Genomic DNA, 19,110 nt, shown 5'->3' with positions numbered 1-19,110 from the left:
GGTTTGATTCTAATTTGAGTAGCAAAAGGGAATCTAGAGATTTATGGTTAGCTACCCCATTATATGACATAGTTAATGCACCATGTAGGAGGTGGGCGCCAACCTAGCATGTTTGAGTTGTCGGGGAGAGCAAAAATTTAAAGTAAAAATATCATGACCATAATAGTGTTAACCATGAGTTGGCGGAGTTTTGTAGACTTTGTTCTTCGTCTGACTGTTAGCTTGATCACTCTCCTGGATGTGTTGCAGAAATTATAGGTGCGGAGCTCGATTGCTCATTATTTGGTCCAGAAACCACACTCGAAATAAAAAGATATGAAGGACCAGCGAGATCTCCTGCTCTTGTTTCTCTCTCATTTATTTGAATACAGAGGTCAGATGTTCCTTTCTTAGTTGACCAACTGGTGCAAATCCTGAATTTTGCATACATGATACATCTCAGTAAAGTTCATATATACTTCAGACATGACAAGGCCTAAACTCAGTTTTGACACATATACTCGCTAAGTGCAAACAGAAAGCTAGGGACTAGTTCATCTCCAATTCTTTGCAGCATACATGTCTACAAATGTTAACTACTGAAGCTTTGGATTTCATACATCTACACTTCATACTCTAGAGAGGAAATAAAAACACTAGCTTGGCATGCGTGTATTCTGCACACAAGTGCGAAAAATGGATAAAATCCCCTTCAAACATAGACCTCATAAAACCTTTATCCGAATTGCCAAGACAAATATAAAAGCTGGTCAGTTTCCTCTAAAATTTCAAGTGATACGCACAACTTATGTTTATATATAGGCCTCATTATCTGCAAAAAATAATAATTGGATGATAAATTATTCATCCTAATTACTGATGAAATAAGAAGGGGCCTAAAGGGATAGTGCAAACAGAAATGGTGAAATATCAGTCCATTTATATGCTGAGCCCATCCCTAAGAAACTTATCAAGGAAGGGAAACATGCGGCAAGTATGACACCAGGTTCTACAGTTTATGAGCAGTACTATTAGCACTTAACAATTTTCTTGATGTGTGAGAGATAAAATGTCCGTACGGAACCTTTGAGCGACAACCGTTGCATATCTAGTGCTGGCATATATAGAGCATGAAGAATCTAAAACCGTCACACACAAAATTAAATTCTGCAATGCAACAGTTGTAATATATGTATCCATTCAGGAATAGAATGCCTAAGTGGCCACTCTCTTTTACTACGCAACTTTTGCATGTAAATTAACCCACAAAAAATTTTTACATGTAAATTCTACGTTAGTACTCGGCTAATCCACATTTTGTAGCAAAATTTGGAAATTTTTGGATGATAAAAATCTGATGTTAAAGTAGAAGGACCCAGTTTCAATTATTGTTGATGTATTCCTCTCTTTCAGTTGATTGATATTTTTGAAGCAGCTGGGTATGTATGGAATTAAATTAGTTAGGTCAGTTCATGTCTTCCGTATAATTAAGAAAGTCAAACTATCTATAGTCCAGTTAGTATCGATATCCTGAGTCAAGAATACTGATAATCTACCAGTGTCCCCTGTGTTAGGACTTAGGACTAAGCCACGCCACAGAGGTGACCAGCATGTGTGCGTGTTTGTGTTTAGGTCGGGTTCGATTCGAGCCGGTTTGTGGCCGGGCTTGAGATCGTGTGTTGACGCAAAGTAGTTGCAGCAGGCGCTGGCGAGGCGTGCTGGCGACCTCGTTTTGCGGAGGAGCAAGAAGCTCACGTACAAGGAAGACCGGATCGCCAGGTGAGCGCATACGTGCGCGGAAAGCTATCTGGAGCCGTTGTGTGGAGCTACGTACAAGTCGCTCTTGAGTCAGTTTGTGCGTGGCCGTTAACTGAACGTGCTTGACGCGCATGCATGTAGCTAGCTAGTGGTTGGTTAGTGCGTGCTAGTTGCGTGGAGTTAGTAGCCGGGTGTGCCGGCCTGGTCGTGTGTGTGCACGGGTATAAAGCTCCCCTCTGTGTACTCTTGTAAGCAGAACAGAGTGTAAAGCCATGTAGCCACTGTAAAGAAGAAAACATTGGGGCGTTTGAGCGCCCGTGGCGGCGTTTGTCGCCTGCCAGAAAATCTTGTGTTCACTATTCTTTTTCTTCCACCTCCGTCCGAGTGAGAGGAGAGGTAGCTAGAGGGCTTTGGTTCCAACACCCTGTTCTTTTTCGTTAACGATCAAGCCCTCCAACCTCATTCTAGGACATTAATGTCGTCTTTGATTATTGCCATGCCTTCCGGCCTCAGTATGTGGTTCATCTCGAGCTGGAGAGTCATCCATTCACATCTGAAATAAGAGCAATAACAGGACCCGCTCTGAGTTTTCAGGGTGTTAATCACCTATCGTGGACATAAAACGTATCCCACTCATGGTATTGGCAACTTTGTTTTATCTAGTTAGTGGAATAACGTCGTACCAGTCCGTCCAGATTGAAAACTCGGACACAACGGCATCAGTTTCATCTGTCTATCAATACCATGAGGACTGCACAAGCTCAAGCTAGACCAAGCACTCAGAAGATGGGATAATCAGAATTTCTTGGTTCTTAAAAAGCTGCATAACGGCACACATACCCAGAATCATGAGAAAAGCCGTGTATGCTTTCATCAACAAAGATATTCTGCAAAACTTTCGCCAGCTAAAAAAATCAGTATAAATTCATCTTGTCGGTACAAGTTTGTCACGAAATTCAGGAATTAATTCAGGTGCATGGGCACTCTCTCTCCATTTCGTGTAAGTTCATGTGCATTATATTCGTCTCCCTTTGTAATATCTCACATGCGTGCCGCATTTTCCTTGATGTTTTCCAAAAAAAACTGAAATGGAACGACACATGGGCTATGTGAATATCCCCATGATCAACAATGCAAAAAACCATATGCTACATGTCTCGGTCCGAGCTCTATTGACTGTACATCGATCCCCAACTTCTCCCAGCATCTATCTTCTTTCAGCTTCAGCTTCTTCTAAACTCTCATCTCATTAGCAAGACCCTAGGCACATATCCAGAGACCTGACAACCAACAAAACAAATGCATACACAAAATTAGGAAACTGCAGAGAAGATATATAACAAGGCAGAGCACCAGCAAAGTTGAGTTAAACCGACAGCACAGCAAGTGTGATATTAAATTTTGCAACCCATGAGGAGTAAAAGTAACTAGTTTGTTCATAATGCTAGAGTTGCATGAAGGGTGTCCATGGTACCTCATCCAAGAATTGCATGACCATACTGGACGAATTGCAAAGCATACAGTGACTGTAGTGTCTAGACCAGGTGATCCAAAATGTAATTGAGGTCATCGAATCAACCGAGATATTACAATGTCCCAAAATGAACGTCAGTCTGCAGAATAATGTCAGCATAGTTTCCAGGTTCTTTTAAAATTCTAGCTCCTGCAGTGGCATAGAAATTACTCCCTCCGTTCGAAATTAGTTGTCGCAGAAATGGATGTATCTAGATGTATTTTAGTTCTAGATACATCCATTTCCGAGACAAGTAATTCCGAACGGAGGGAGTATTTTCTAAGGGTAGACACAATAGGGTTTTCAGTTTAGCTCGAATCTTCAGCTCATGGAGTAGCACATATATGTAGGTTACTTTTTGAAGAGTAAAAACAGTAGAGGTTGGATATTCATGGTTGACATCATTTCTTGTCCTAATTGAACATACCAAGGGTGATTATAAAGGGAATGGCTAGGGGCCAGTCAACTTAATTTGTTTTTTGGAACAGTCAATTTGTTCCCAGCGGCTAGATGGAAAATGAATGGTTAGATCTCCTTCTTCTACCTCCACAAGAAAATTGTTCATGGTCTTCCTCCCCACGATCCTGAACTGAGCCTCTTTTTCCTTTTGCCGCCCTCCAACCCAAGACGGATCGCCTTCCTGCTCTGCCTGCGGCCGCCGACGCTCCCACCTCGACCTCCCCCCACCGCCGGGCTGGCTGCCACCCCCGGCCATCCCTGTAAAACCGGACAACTACCCGAATTGTTTGGTGAACCTACACCCCCAGCACCCCTAAGATAGACTCTTCCCGGCAAGCACATGTACCCTGGCACACCAAAGATAAACCTATTGAGTAAATTAGCAATTTTTTGATTAATCTAATCTAGAAATAAATCATGAACATGGCATAAACAGTATTAATCTTGTACATACACATATAGCAGAAACGTCTATGCAAAACTCTAGTATGGCCAACATAGAAATAAATAGCTGAGGGATAAACGTGGTATACCTTCCAGTCGGCCAGGTCGAAACCGTGGTGGTGGCGGCAGTAGCAGCGGCGTCCTCGGGGCCTTCTTCTCAGCTTTAGTGGACACGATGATGACGAAGGCAACGAGGACATAGTCGAAGTAGTGGATGAAGATGAACAACGGTGAGTAGTCGCGTCGGAGAAGCTCACCAAAAATCTAATCACCCTTCTCCTGGTGCAGGATCACAAAGGCAGCGTTCCGGAGGCATGTTCTCTCGCATGGTTATTCACACAGTGGACGGGATGGGATCACTGGCAACAACATGAGCAGAACGACGATGGGCAGTGCATGAGGAGGTAGAGCAGATGCGATCAGATCTGGGTGATGGCTAGGGTTGCCGACGCATCCAATATATAGACGCGGTCTGGTATGGAGACGTGGGCTGAACCCATGGCCGAGTTAGCAACAGCCAACGATCTGAAGTCTTAGATTAGTGGTACGTCCATTATTGACTCACAATTAATGGCTAATTAAGTCCAGCAAAATTGAAGTGCACACATGACATAGGTCTGAGTTTGGCGCGATCACGGAACAGAATGCGCGCGGGCGGGTGAGGCATTTGGGATGGTATTCTCAAGCTCCAATAGCATGTCAAAAAGAATCACTTGAGGTCCAAAACTTCTTTCACTTTTGGGGGGTATTAAACTTTCCACCAACTAATTATGATACCCACACCACGTGAACCTTTAGAGATATATTGTTAAAATTGTTGAATGTTGCACCTCCACGCGCCTCTTTCTTCCCAAGCAGAAATTGGCTGACCCTAATTTACTTTTCCGACCATTAATGTGCAGCTAAACTTATTATAAAAAACCATAGAATAAATCTGCAGAAGTCCACTGAAAGTTCGCTTTCCGTGTAAATTCTGCATTACTAGGCATCGCCTGCTGCCCAGTTGTACTTGACGGAACATTACACAAACACACACACAGCTGCAAAATGTCCACATGCTGAAACTATGACCATGGTGATGCATTAAATAACCATTGTACGTTCTGAGATCACCAGGATGCTGGTGATGGCATTGCCAGGCTTCTGATGAACAGATGTGACCCTTGTACTCGTCCTCTCCCATGGTGGCCGCCGGTGGTCGCCTCCTCCACCGCTCACTGACTGACCTCGCACAAGATTCTACAGTCTGGACACGGGTGACGCAACGATCATCACATGAAAGAAGCCCACACAATTTGTATTAGTACTACGGTACAAGGTCTTTTTTTAGGAGATGTCTGACTACCACATGAAAGATCTGACCGGAAGTGTTGTCCAACAACGAGCATAGGCTCCCCTCCGTTCGGTGGCCATTGCGTCCCGCTACCGCCAGCGGGTGGAGACATAGAGAGACAGCCAGAGAGGACCTGATCTCCAAGCTGATGGCCGGTGGCGCCATAACCCAGAGCGTATGCTTGCCACCAGTAACGGGGATAAACATGCACAAAGGTAGGTAAAGAGGGCGACAAATATTTGGCTCCAACCATCAACCTGTGATTAATTCTCAGCATAAACATGGGAGAGACGCTCTTTAATTACTCGGAACAAACAAAAAAGGAATCACATACTTGGCTCCAACCATCAACCTGTGCTTAATTCATTCTACACATGGACACTGTGTATGCTTCTCAAATGGACACACTGTACACAGATTCTAACACACTGAGCACTTCTGTGGGGAACAATAGGTTCGAGTTTTCCCTGGGACGTAATCAGTTCTATCGGGTCTAATGGATGCTGTGTTTAGATCTCACATTTTCGTGTGTCCGAGCCAGCTTGGGGGCAATTGTCCACATCCACTTTCGGTTTCTTCTAAAATCTCAACTCGTTGACAAGAAAACATATCAAAAATTCAGTGATTTGTACACTTCATAACTTCATGAGCAACAGAAGCAACACCTGCAGAAAAGTTGCATATGGTTTAGATATATAAAGAGACAGAGTGGGCAAAGCTCACAGCCTTTGGTTAAATTATCAGCACGATAGGTGTGATGCTGTTGAATTAATAGTGTGTTTCTCGCGAGGAGTGACAATGCTTCTTGCGTTGGCCAGCTGCGCATAACTTTCAGTTGTATACGGAGTGCTTTTCAACGGAACACACTATACACACTTTGACTCAAACAAACGGAGACAGAATCAGGTGGATTTTGCCGCGCTTGCGTGCTTCTCAGTGGGACAAAATCTATTTTCTACTTGCGTGCTTCTCAGTGACTCAAACAAATGGATGCTGTGTTTGCCGCATTTTCTCAGTGGGCGCATGGAGAGGTTCCACAGAGCCATTGTCTACTTTGCCTTTCAGTTTTTTTCTAGAATCTCAACTCATCAGCAAGAAAACACATCAAAAATTCAATAACAGAGCGCACATCTTATAACGTCAATGTTAAGCTAATGATGTCCACGTCCTATGTCTTAGACTTAGTGGTAGCGATATTGTAGCCATTACTGCACGACCTTTTTTTTTTCGAAAAGGAGGAATACCCCCGGCCTCTGCATCTGGTCGATGCATACGGCCACTTTATTAATTATTAGCACAAAACCTTACAAAGTCGTACAACAGTAAGACCAAAGCCACCATCTTCGCAACCTCTATCGCTACTCCAATCTAACTGATGAAGGGGCGCTGATGGTCTGGGCCTAATACCAAACAGACCTCGCAGCCAAACCTAACATCTAAGACCTGAGGTCCCAACCTGGACGCCTGTCGGGTATGGGCACCCACCAGTCCGGCGTGCTCCTCAACCAGGCCGCCCGCCGGGTATGAGGCCGCCACAACCACCTACCACATATCCATCTTCAGAGCTGTACTGTTGTAACGGCCTTGCCCGGTCTCGCTGCCGCCGACGCCACCACGACGCCAGACAGCGTCGACCTCCTGCGCGTGACCGTCACCACACATCAAACTCCGAATCTGCACTGCGCCACGCCGTCAAGATCCGTCGCCATCAATGGATGGATGCAGCACCGCTCCACCAAAGAAACCGTCCGCTGGTCCCGCGAAGCAAGGCGCAGCACCAAGTAGAAGGCCGAAGCCACCACGCCACCAGCAGCCCCGCCACCAAGAGTTGTTCCCAGCCGCCGCCTTCAAGAAGGAGCACGACACCAGGGTGCCGTCGACGCCCAGACCAGGGGAACAAAAGCTTTCGCCATAGCTCGAGGAGGAGGCGGAAGGGAGAGGATCCACCCCAAAGCCTTCAGGAAGGGGATCGGCGCCAAAGGCGTCGACTTTGGGGAAGCTGCCGCGCCAGCCAGGGGTTTCCCCCGGAACCTCACCCGCACGCCAGATCCGCCAGGCCGGCCATAGGGGACGCCGAAGCCGCCGCCAAGGACCGATGCCGAAGCCATTACTGCACGACCTGTGCACACGATGTATTGCAACCGCTGTTAATCAGCCTATATGTACTACTGTCGCCCAAATCAATACAATACATTACGGTTTCAGTTAACATCCCCTTTTATCATGGTATCAGATACTTCAGGCTAGCTCCTCCCCTTCCGCAACAATGAGTCCCGCCGGCGCACACTCTGCCGCCGCCGGCGACACCACAAACCTTGGCCCTCTTGGCCATCTCCCTCCCCCAACTCCTCCAATCCTCTCCAATCCTCCCCCACCTCCATCAGGGACACTATCACGGATGTTTCTCCGTTCATCCCGCTCGTCCTTGATCTAGCGGCGCACAACTACTACCACTGGCGTCACATGTACATCGTCCACCTCGGGCGTTGCGGTCTCCGCAGCCACATCGACCTCGACACGCGGCGGCAACGCACGACCCGCTCTGGGTCAAGGACGACTTCGCCATCCTGCAGTGGATCTACACGCGGATCTCGACGGAGCTTTTCGGTCTCCTACCCAAGGACGCCACCGCCGCCGTTGTGTGGGACGAGCTGCAGCGCTTGTTTCAGGACAACCGTGACGCCCGCATTCAGCATCTGGAGACGGCGATGCGGACCATTTGACAGCGCGACGAGCCGGTTGGTCACTACTGCCAGCGCCTCAAGGCGATATCAGATGAGTTGCGCGAGCTCGGTGTCACCGTCACCGACCGCACGCTCATCACCGCCCTCCTCGCCTGCATCACCGACAAATTCGCCAACCTGAGATCCGTCATCCCCATCCTCAGCATGGCAGCCACGACCTGCCGGCGTCAGCCCCAACTACAAGGGGAAGAACCCAATTCCTGGCTTTCAGCACAAGAATGCCTCCGGCTCTGGCAGCAGCTCCGACAACCGCGCTCTTTCGGCTCCGGCAACGGCTACTACATGGCGACCGGCGGCTGATCCTTGGACCGGCCTTGTTCAGGCCTGGCAGGTCCCGTGGCAACCGCCTGCAGGCGTGGGCGCCGCGCCATGGCCTCCACAGACCGCGCCCACTCCGCCCTGGCTCCACTCGATGGCTCCTCATCGTCCAACTGGTGGCCCTGGGATCCTTGGGCGGCCACCTGCGCAGGCGTACACCTCCTATGTGCCGGCTCCACACCAAGCGCCTCCACAACACCTCGTCCCGGCAGCGTACCAGGCTCCAATGGCGCATCCCGTGTTCCAGACTCCATCGCCGTACCAGCTCGCATCGGCGCCGGCTCCGCCCATGCCCTCTGCTCCCCCTACGGCTCCTACTACCTACGCACCAGCACAATGGGATCAGGCCTCTTTCTTACAGGCCATGAACAACTTCACCCTTCACGGCGACGGCGGCTGGATCGTCGACTCAGGTGCGTCCGCTCATATATCTGCTAATCTGAATTTGCTGTCAAAGTTAAGACCCACCAATTCGATCCCACCCATAACTGTAGGCAATGGCTCTGTTATTCCTGTTACTCATATTGGCCAATCTCACATTCATTCTGCAAACCATTCTCTTGCTGTTAAAGACATACTTGTTGCTCCTCATCTAGTCCAAAACTTACTTTCTGTTCGCAAGCTTACTACTGACAACTGGGTTTCTGTTGAGTTTGATCCCTTTGGTCTCACTGTGAAGGATCTGGCAACACAGGCAGTGATCGCTCGGTGCAATAGCCTTGGTGATTTATATCCATTCCATGATGCTTCCACCTCCACCCGCGCGGTTACCTACATCGCCTTTGTAAACTTGTGGCATCGCCGCTTAGGCCATCCAAATCATGCCATTGTATCTAGTTTACTTACTGAATTTTCCATTCCTATTTGTAAAGCTGACCATGAACCGGCTCTCTGTGATGCCTGTCAACGTGGAAAGCATGTTAGAGTGCCTTTTTCTTCTTCCTTGACATCCACTTCGGCTCCTTTTGAGCTGATGCACTGTGATGTCTGGACTTCTCCTATTAGTAGTGTGTCGGGCTACAAATACTACCTTGTACTTCTTGATGATTACACACACTATATATGGATTTTCCCCTTGCGTGTCAAGTCTGATGTTCACTCTGTCTTTATTCAGTTTCATGCCTATATATCTACTCACTTCAATACACCTCTCAAGTTCCTTCAGTGCGACAATGGCCGCGAATTTGACAACCTAACCAACCGCCAATTCTTCCTTTCTCATGGTGTAGTCCTTCGTTTCTCCTGCCCATATACATCACCACAAAACGGCAAAGCTGAGCGTTCTCTGCGCACCATTAACAATATTCTGCGTACTCTTCTTCTTCAAGCCTCCATGCCCCCTGTTTATTGGGCAGAAGCTCTTCGCACCGCAACCTACCTCTTAAACATCAGACCAACTACTAAACAACCTCACACCACTCCATTCTTCTCTCTTCATCAGACAGTTCCACCCTATGCCTCCTTACAGGTTTTTGGATGTCTCTGTTATCCCAACATCAGCGCAACTACTCCCCACAAATTAGCTTCTCGATCCATTCCTTGCATTTTTCTCGGTTATCCTAGTGAGCATCGTGGTTATCGCTGTCTTTATCCAGCCTCTGGTCGTGTCCTTATATCTCGGCATGTTACCTTCGATGAAAATACTTTTCCCTTCACTCACGTCACCAAATCGCTTCCGCAACCACAGCCCACTCCTTCTTCTCCTGCTCATTCTCCTATTTTCCTCTCATCTCCACTACATCCTACTCCAACCAGCCCTACCACCGTTCCCATACAGCCCACACTAGCTCCCTCCAATACATCCTCATGTCCTACCTCTCCTGCCTCTGCCCATGACAATACCTCTCCATCTTCATCTTCCTCTGATTCCCCGTCCACACCCCCACCTTTGCCTACCAATGCCATTCCTGCTGTTCCTCCCTCTAATCCTCATAAAATGCAGACTCGTGCTAAGGATGGTTATCGCATTCCTGCTCGCCGCCTCAACCTTAGTGCCACCACCAACTCTATATCTCCTTTGCCTTCCTCTTATCGCACTGCACTCCTGGATACTAACTGGAAGATGGCTATGCGTGAGGAATATGATGCTCTCGTGCACAACTCGACATGGGAGCTTGTTCCCAAACCCTCTCATGCAAACGTGGCCTCCGGCAAATGGGTTTTTCGCCACAAGTACAACTCTGATGGCACACTTTCCAGATACAAGCCTCGTTGGGTTTGTCGAGGATTTTCTCAACAGGCAGGCATAGATTACGATGAAACCTTTTCACCTGTTGTCAAGCCCAGCACGATTAGAGTCGTTCTGTCCCTTGCTGTCTCTTCTGCTTGGCTTATTCATCAACTGGATGTCTCTAATGCTTTTCTTCACGGCACCCTCAAAGAGACTGTCCACTGCCAACAGCCACATGGTTTCGAGGACCCAAATCTTCCCCAACACGTTTGCCTGCTCAAAAAGTCTCTTTACGGCCTAAAACAGGCTCCACGAGCCTGGTTTCAGAGATTTGCTACATTTATTCAAACCGTTGGTTTTCTCCCTTCACGTTCTGATAACTCCCTTTTCATTTATCACCATGGCGACCACACTGCCTACCTTCTTCTTTATGTGGATGACATAATACTCACTGCTTCTAGCACTGATTTTCTTAACAATGTCATTTCTTCTCTCAGTTCTGAATTTGCCATGAAGGACTTGGGCACTCTTCATCACTTCCTCGGCATCTCAGTGACTCGTTCTGCATCAGGACTCTTTTTATCTCAGCGGCAATACATTTCGGAACTCATTGCCAAAGCTGGCATGCAGGACTGTCACATCGCCCGCACTCCTGCTGACAAGGGCGGCAAACTTTCCTCTACCGGCACCCCTGTCGCTGATCCAACCTTTTACCGTAGCCTTGCAGGTGCTCTTCAGTATGCCACCATAACTCGCCCTGACATAGCCTATGCCGTCCAGCAAGCTTGCCTATTTATGCATGATCCCAAAGAAGAACACCTAACCCACATCAAACGAATCCTCAGATATCTCAAAGGAACCACCGATCATGGCCTTCACCTAAACAACTCAAAACCATTAACTTTGACAGCTTATTCAGATGCAGATTAGGCGGGTTGCCCAGATACTCGACGCTCCACCTCTGGTTTCTTTGTTTTTCTAGGTGACAATCTGGTGTCTTGGTCCTCAAAGCGGCAACTAACAGTCTCTCGCTCCTCCGCTGAAGCAGAGTACAGAGCCGTGGCCCATGCTGTTGCTGAAACCATTTGGCTTCACCAACTGTTGGCCGAGCTGCATCAACCAATCAAGCAAGCCACGATCGTCTACTGCGACAATGTCTCTGCGTGTTACTTGTCAGCAAATCCGGTGCAGCACCGCCGGACCAAGCATATCGAAATTGACATTCACTTTGTGCGTGAGAAGGTGGCTCTGGGTGAAGTCAGAGTGCTAAATGTTCCAACTACTTCGCAATTTGCAGACATATTTACCAAGGGCCTCTCCACTTCAATCTTCACTTACTTCCGCTCCAGCCTCAGCATCTTGCCAGTCGATGCTGAGACTGCGGGGGTCTGTTAAGCTAATGATGTCCACGTCCTATGTCTTGACTTAGTGGTAGCGATATTGTAGCCATTACTGCACGACCTGTGCACACGATGTATTGCAACCGTTGTTAATCAGCCTATATGTACTACTGTCGCCCAAATCAATACAATACATTACAGTTTCAGTTAACGTCCCCTTTTATCAGTCATGACCAACAGAAGGAACACAGAGAGAAAATTTGCATTTGATTTTGAGATATATAAAAAGAAAGAGGTGGGAATGGTCAAAACATTGGTTAAGTTAGCAGCGTGACAAGTCCGTTGCAGCTGAATTAATGGGGTGTGCGGCTAGGGCTAGAGTTTGTCGGGCAGGCTGTCGAAATCTTTGAAGTGGACTGCCAGTCCATGCGCACGGGCTAGCTTTTAAAAAGTGCTCGTTGGGTGCGGCTGGGTGGCTGACAGGGAAATCGGCGATTAAATGGGGTTGGCACGGCAGACATAGGTGCCCGAGGACGGACACCGAGAGGACACGCGGGGTCCGTTTATATCCATCTGGACGCAAATCCTGCCCAACTTCGCGCTGAATTAGATCTAGGCAGGCATATGCTGAAATTTTTGTCTATTTGGACCTAGCCCAATAGCAGTTTCAGAAATTCCTAATAAATGCTAGAGGCCCACGCAGCCCATTCGTGTAAGGCAAGAGGTGGAACTAAAGTGGGCCTGTTCGGCCTTCCGCCAGCTCCGCGGATCTGCGGAGCGCGTATATCCCAGCTCCACCTTTTCAGCCTGCAGCTTCGCCGGCTCCGCGAGCTGACTCGGGAGTGGAGGGATTCCGAACGCTCCCTTAGTCCCACATTGCTAGTTTAGAGGGAGTTGGACCTCTTTATAAGGGAGGCTCCTTCCCCACTTGTATGAGCATGAGAACAAGAGGGACATCCACGCGTGCTCCTCCTCCGTCGTCCGCCGCGCCGCGGGTTGCGGGAATGAGCCGAGCCGATGTCTAAATTTTTGCCACGCACTACGGGTGCGGTAGTGGAGTTTAAATGCGACGCCTATGAAAGGGAGGTCGCTCCTCTCAGAGAGACGCACCAGAACTACTCCTACCCTCGCCATCGGTTCCATCTCTGACCTTTTGAGTCCTGTACGGGAGAAAGGTGATAAGGTTTTTGGGGAGCGCTCAGCGCGACTACTGGCTGCTTCATCACGGACGATCCGGTCGCCGATGACTACTTCCCCGACGACGACTTCTTCCCCAACGTCCACGACCTCCTCGACGACATGGCAGGCGAGGACACCGACCCCAAGTCCAGCGCTTCCGCTGCTGCTGTGCCGTACGTGTTCTTCTCCTTTCTGTTAGAAGTCCTGCTACACTTCTTGGCTCTAGTTTCTGCCCTACGTATGTTAGGTTCTGTTTCGTATAAGCAACTTCATCTAGTGTCTGTTCTAGATGTGTTTAGCTCAAGTTCATATATGCAGAGAATGTTTACCTTCTCTCTGTCAGATTGTATGACTTGCTTTATATTTGCTACTTTAGTCATGCTTTATCTAGTATTTTTGTTAATAAAATCATTTGGTAAATTGCTCATATTCCCAACAATCCAAAAACCTTATTATAGGCAATTTACCCCAAGCGGTTTTGCTGCTTCCATGAGACCTCCTATGTTTGAGGGTATCCACTATAAGAGATGGCGCGTGAGGGCAGTCTTATGGTTTCAGACCATGAGCAGCTATGACGCCACTCTTGGCAAACCTGAAGGAGAGCAAGATGCCCAACAGGCACAAGCTTTTTAGAAAATGGATACCTTGTTTAAGGCTGCTCTCTTGAGTGTTCTTGGTGATAACATAGTTGATGCTTATGCGTCAATTGATAATGGAAAAGATATGTGGGATGCACTCGAGGCCAACTTTGGGGTCTCGGATGCTGGCACTGAGCTGTACATCATGGAGCAATTCTATGACTACAGGATGACTGAAGAGTGCTCCGTGGTTGAGCAAGCTCATGAGATACAGTCATTTGCTAGAGAACTTGAGCACTTCAATTGTATCCTACCGGACAAGTTTATTACCGGAGGTATCATCACTAAGCTTCCTCCCACATGGAGGAACTTTGCTACCTCACTGAAGCATAAGAGGCAGGAGTTTTCCGTCCCGGATCTCATTGGTACTCTTGATGTGGAAGAAAAGGCTAGAGCAAAGGACAGCCGTGCTCGAGGTATTGAGGGGGGTTCTAGTGCCAATCTAGTACAGAAGAAGAACTTTCAGCCCCACAAGTTCAAGAACAAGGGCAAGTTTGATGGTAAAGCAAAGTTTGATGGGAAGAACAAGGCTGTGCAGCACACGAACTTCAAGAAGAAGAATGACAAGAATAAAGGTGCTTGGCATGTGTGTGGAGATCCTGATCATTGGGCTCCTTTTTGCCCCAATCTCTATGACAAGCGTCATCCTGGAAAAGGCGGTAAGACCGCTAATGTTGTCATTGGAGACACTGACATGAAGGATGCTGGGTATGGTATATTTCCCACTATTCTTTCAGTATGTCATTCTCCTGATTGGTTGATTGACACGGGTGGTAATGTGCATGTATGCGGTGATATTTCCATGTTTTCGTCTTATCAGACCACAGGGACTTCAACCGTGCTGATGGGCAATGGTTCAAGTGCTTCTGTTCGTGGTGTTGGAACGGTCGATCTGAAGTTTACTTCGGGGAAGATCGTGCAGCTGAAGAACGTGCATTATGTCCCCTCCGTCAATAAAAATCTTGTTAGCGGATCTCTTCTGTGTAGAGATGGCTACCAGCTTGTCTTTGAGTCGAATAAATTTGTAATCTCCAAGTATGGAACCTTTGTTGGTAAAGGCTATGAGTCAGGAGGCCTGTTTCGTTTATCCTTATCAGACGTTTGCAATAAAGTTGTTAATCATATTTGCAACAATAGTGAATCACATGTGTGGCATTCACGTCTTTGTCATGTTAACTTTGGTTGCATGTCGCGACTAGCGAAGTTGAACTGAATCCCTAGTTTCACCACTGTTAAGGGATCTAAGTGTCAAGTGTGTGTGCAAGCTAAGCAACCTCGTAAGTCTCACGTGACTGCGGAGACGAGAAATCTTGCACCACTAGAACTTATACATTCAGATCTATGTGAAATGAATGGTGTTTTGACAAAAGGTGGAAAGAAATATTTCATGACGTTAATTGACGACTCCAGTAGATACTGCCATGTGTATCTTCTGAAATCTAAGGATGAGGCTTTGAACTTTTTCAAGATCTAGAAAGCTGAAGTGGAAAATCAACTTGATCGAAAAATCAAGAGGCTTAGGTCCGACCGTGGTGGAGAGTATTTTTCCAATGAATTTGATGCTTTTTGTGCGGAACATGGTATAATCCATGAGAGGACGCCTCCCTACTCACCTCAGTCAAATGGGGTGGCCGAAAGAAAGAACCGTACTCTAACTGATTTGGTTAACGCCATGTTAGACACATCGGGTCTCTCCAAGATATGGCGGGGGGAGGCGATATTGACTGCTTGTCATGTCCTAAACCGAGTTCCCACAAAGAACAAAGAGATAACTTCATTTGAGGAATGGGAGAAGAAAAGGTTGAAGCTCTCTTATCTACAAACCTGGGGTTGTTTGGTGAAAGTCAATGCGCCAATTCCAAAGAAGCGAAAGCTGGGACCAAAAACTGTGGATTGTGTTTTCCTGGGATATGCTTTTCACAGCATTGGCTATAGATTCTTGTTGTAAAATCTGAGGTACCTGACATGCATGTCGGTACGATCATGGAGTCGAATGATGCCACTTTCTTTGAAGATATCTTTCCCATGAAGGATATGGCTACCTCATCTAATCAGGAGATGCCTAGTTCATCGAATCAGGAACCAGTTACAATTATTGAACCTGCCATTTTGATGGAACACTTTGAAAGTACTGTGGAGGAGATCAATGAAGTTACTACTAGGAGCAAGAGATAGAGGACAGCAAAGTCCTTTGGTGATGATTTTCTTGTGTATCTCATAGATGACACTCCCAGTCCTATATCGGAGGCCTATGCATCGGAAGATGCTGACTACTGGAAGGAAGCAGTTCGTAGCGAGATGGATTCCATCTTGGCGAATGAAACTTGGGAGATAACTGATCGTCCTTATGGTTGCAAACCTATAGGATGCAGATGTGTATTCAAGAAGAAGCTTAGGCCTGATGGTACTATTGAAAAGTACAAGGCTCGGCTCGTGGCAAAGGGTTATACCCAAAAGGAAGGTGAAGACTTCTTTGATACTTAGTCACCTGTGGCTCGACTGACCACTATTCGAGTTCTACTTTCACTAGCTGCCTCACATGGTCTTCTCGTTCATCAAATAGATGTTAAGACTGCTTTCTTAAATGGAGAGTTGGATGAGGAAATTTATATGGAACAAGCAGATGGGTTTGTAATAGATGGTCAGGAAGGGAAAGTGTGCAAGTTGCTGAAGTCTTTGTATGGACTCAAGCAAGCACCCAAACAGTGGCATGAGAAGTTCAAAAGAACTTTAACAGCTGCAGGCTTTGTTGTGAACGAAGCTGGCAAATCACTAGTAGAAAAACACCTAATAGTCCCGGTTCGTAAGGGCCTTTAGTCCCGGTTCATGAATCGGGACTAATGGGTCGTTACTAATACCTCCACCCACTAGTCCCGGTTCAAACACGAACCGGGACCAATGTGCCTCCACGTGGCCCTGTGCGCCGAGCCCAGTCAGGGGGCCTTTGGTCCCGGTTGGTGGCACCAACCAGGACCAAAAGTCCATGTTTTTTAGAAAAGTGGCTGCTTTAGGGGTTTTGGGGGTTATTTTTAGGTTGTTATTAGCTAGCTAATAGAGAGAAGTGTCCTCTCTTATATCTTCGTCCTTGGTTTACCAACGCTGCTGCTATATATGTTCATTTCACCAGCTGATATAATAACTCATGCATGCTCGCATCATACATCATCATATATAATAACAAGTCCTACTAATCATGCATCATCATACAACTTCTACTCGTTATTAATAATAAGTCATACGATCATCATCCTCATAGTCATCGAACCCAACCCTACATAATTGTTCTTAGCACATGATCATCAGTATCAGGTAGGACATGACCTAAACACCCTTAAGGTAAAATAGCATAAAACAATATAGACCCTGACTCTCCATTATGAAGAATGGCGATCATCCTGTCTCCAATTTTTGCCCTTCGCTGATTGTTGCTTCCAAGAAGCTCCTTACGACTGTCCATACATTTTTTCCATTCTTTGATTGTCATGTCTCCACTTCTTTTAGAAACCCGGTATGGACAGTTCAGATTCGTAGGAAGACCTGGTTGTATGTTCAAAACATGAAGGCTACCGTGTGTATACATCAGATGAGGCACACAATCATTCGGGATTATCTGTTGAAAAACATAGTAATAACTTCGTAGTTAGCAATGATGTACTAGTTTTAGAAGTGTCAAAAAGATGCACGGATGTCGTAATAGTAAAAAATCTTACCAGGGTATCTCCATGGTAGTTACCGCAGTTCAACACGCGCACTAGTGGCACGTATTGACCATAATGTTGAGGAGTTCGATTGTAGACTATTGTAATTCTCAAGATCAGTACAAAATGCGACCAGATAATTTTTCTCCTGATAAGTTAGTTCGGAGCCTTCAGTGTAGTAGGTTCTGTCTACCATCTTCCGCACATTCTTTCAAGAATGAAAATAAGCTGTCAATGGAAATAAGTTGTCAACTATTTTGAAATAAACAATATAAATTACTTAATAACTATGTTAAGCTCACATGGGGGAAGAATTGGAGGTGTATCCACAAGGACGAAAATCGTAGGTCTCTCTTGCCCGATTGTAGGATCACCAAGATCCATGGTGACAAGCATACCCTCATCAAAACCATACATCTTGCAAAGTGCTCCCAGTTTTTGCAACCAAAATGAGTTACACTCTGAGCATTGTACAACTTTACTTGAAAATCCACACCATGATGGGTACTTAGGATAATTTTTTTGGTTTCCATACTTTCATGGTCTTCAAAACCCATCCTCTCCAAGACATGGCATCTTGCAAAGCATGGGATAAGCTAGTCGAATTGGAAAAGATGAAAAATACACGTTAAAATAGTTGAAGTCGTGCTTAATTACGAAAAAAACTATTGTCGTCGTTGCGTACCGTATGAACATCGAAGGTCTCCTCGAGCTTAATGCTGAAGCGCCGATCTTCGTCCAGCTCAATGAACCTGTCGCACATACCTCGGTCGTCGTGACACCAGTCGCACTCCCCCGGGCGGTTTTCATCGTCCGAGTACGACATTTCCGGCCTAAGTTCATAATTCAAATATTAAATATATGTACTAAAAAACCTAAATTGGATCATTATGATTAATCACGGGTTGACTATTGGTGACGGTATGTAGCTCCTCCTTTCATTCCCGAGTGCATTATTACAACAAATTGTCTAGCACACGGGAATGAAGGAGAAGCTACCCCACGATGGCGTGGATGATGGAGGGGGCTCCTAGATTTCTGCATGGAGTGCTCTTCAATTTTAGCATTCAAAGTAGGAGTACTTTTCCAATATGAGCATTCAATAAGCAAAACCAAATCGTAAAATAAAGTAGTATTCAAATTAGCATGCATTCAATTATAACCAAAAGTACATCATTTCTTGTGTCTGTACATCGTCGAATACTCCTCGAATACTATCATACATATAGCATCGCTAATTAATACAGCTAGAACCGTAGCGCCCGACGGGTATCGTCGCGGGCGGTGGACACCCAAAGATAAGGAACGATCACAGGATCATAGCTCCAGTGAGATCCCTGAAGAACCTGCCAGGTATTGTCGAATCTGCCCTCCAACGCAACCATGTAGCGACGGACGTGCTCGTCCTCCTCGCTGACACGGTGACGTACCACCTCCGCGGTGTCCGGAAGCCTCAGCATCATCACTGGCCCACGCGACCGCCACCAAACAAGGATCGGGTCAACAACGAGCTGCCTCCTCACCAACCTACGTCCCC

This window comes from Triticum aestivum, chromosome 4A (genome assembly GCF_018294505.1).
Source record: "Triticum aestivum cultivar Chinese Spring chromosome 4A, IWGSC CS RefSeq v2.1, whole genome shotgun sequence".
Classification (NCBI taxonomy): Eukaryota; Viridiplantae; Streptophyta; class Magnoliopsida; order Poales; family Poaceae; genus Triticum; species Triticum aestivum.
This window is presented reverse-complemented; position numbering follows the sequence as displayed.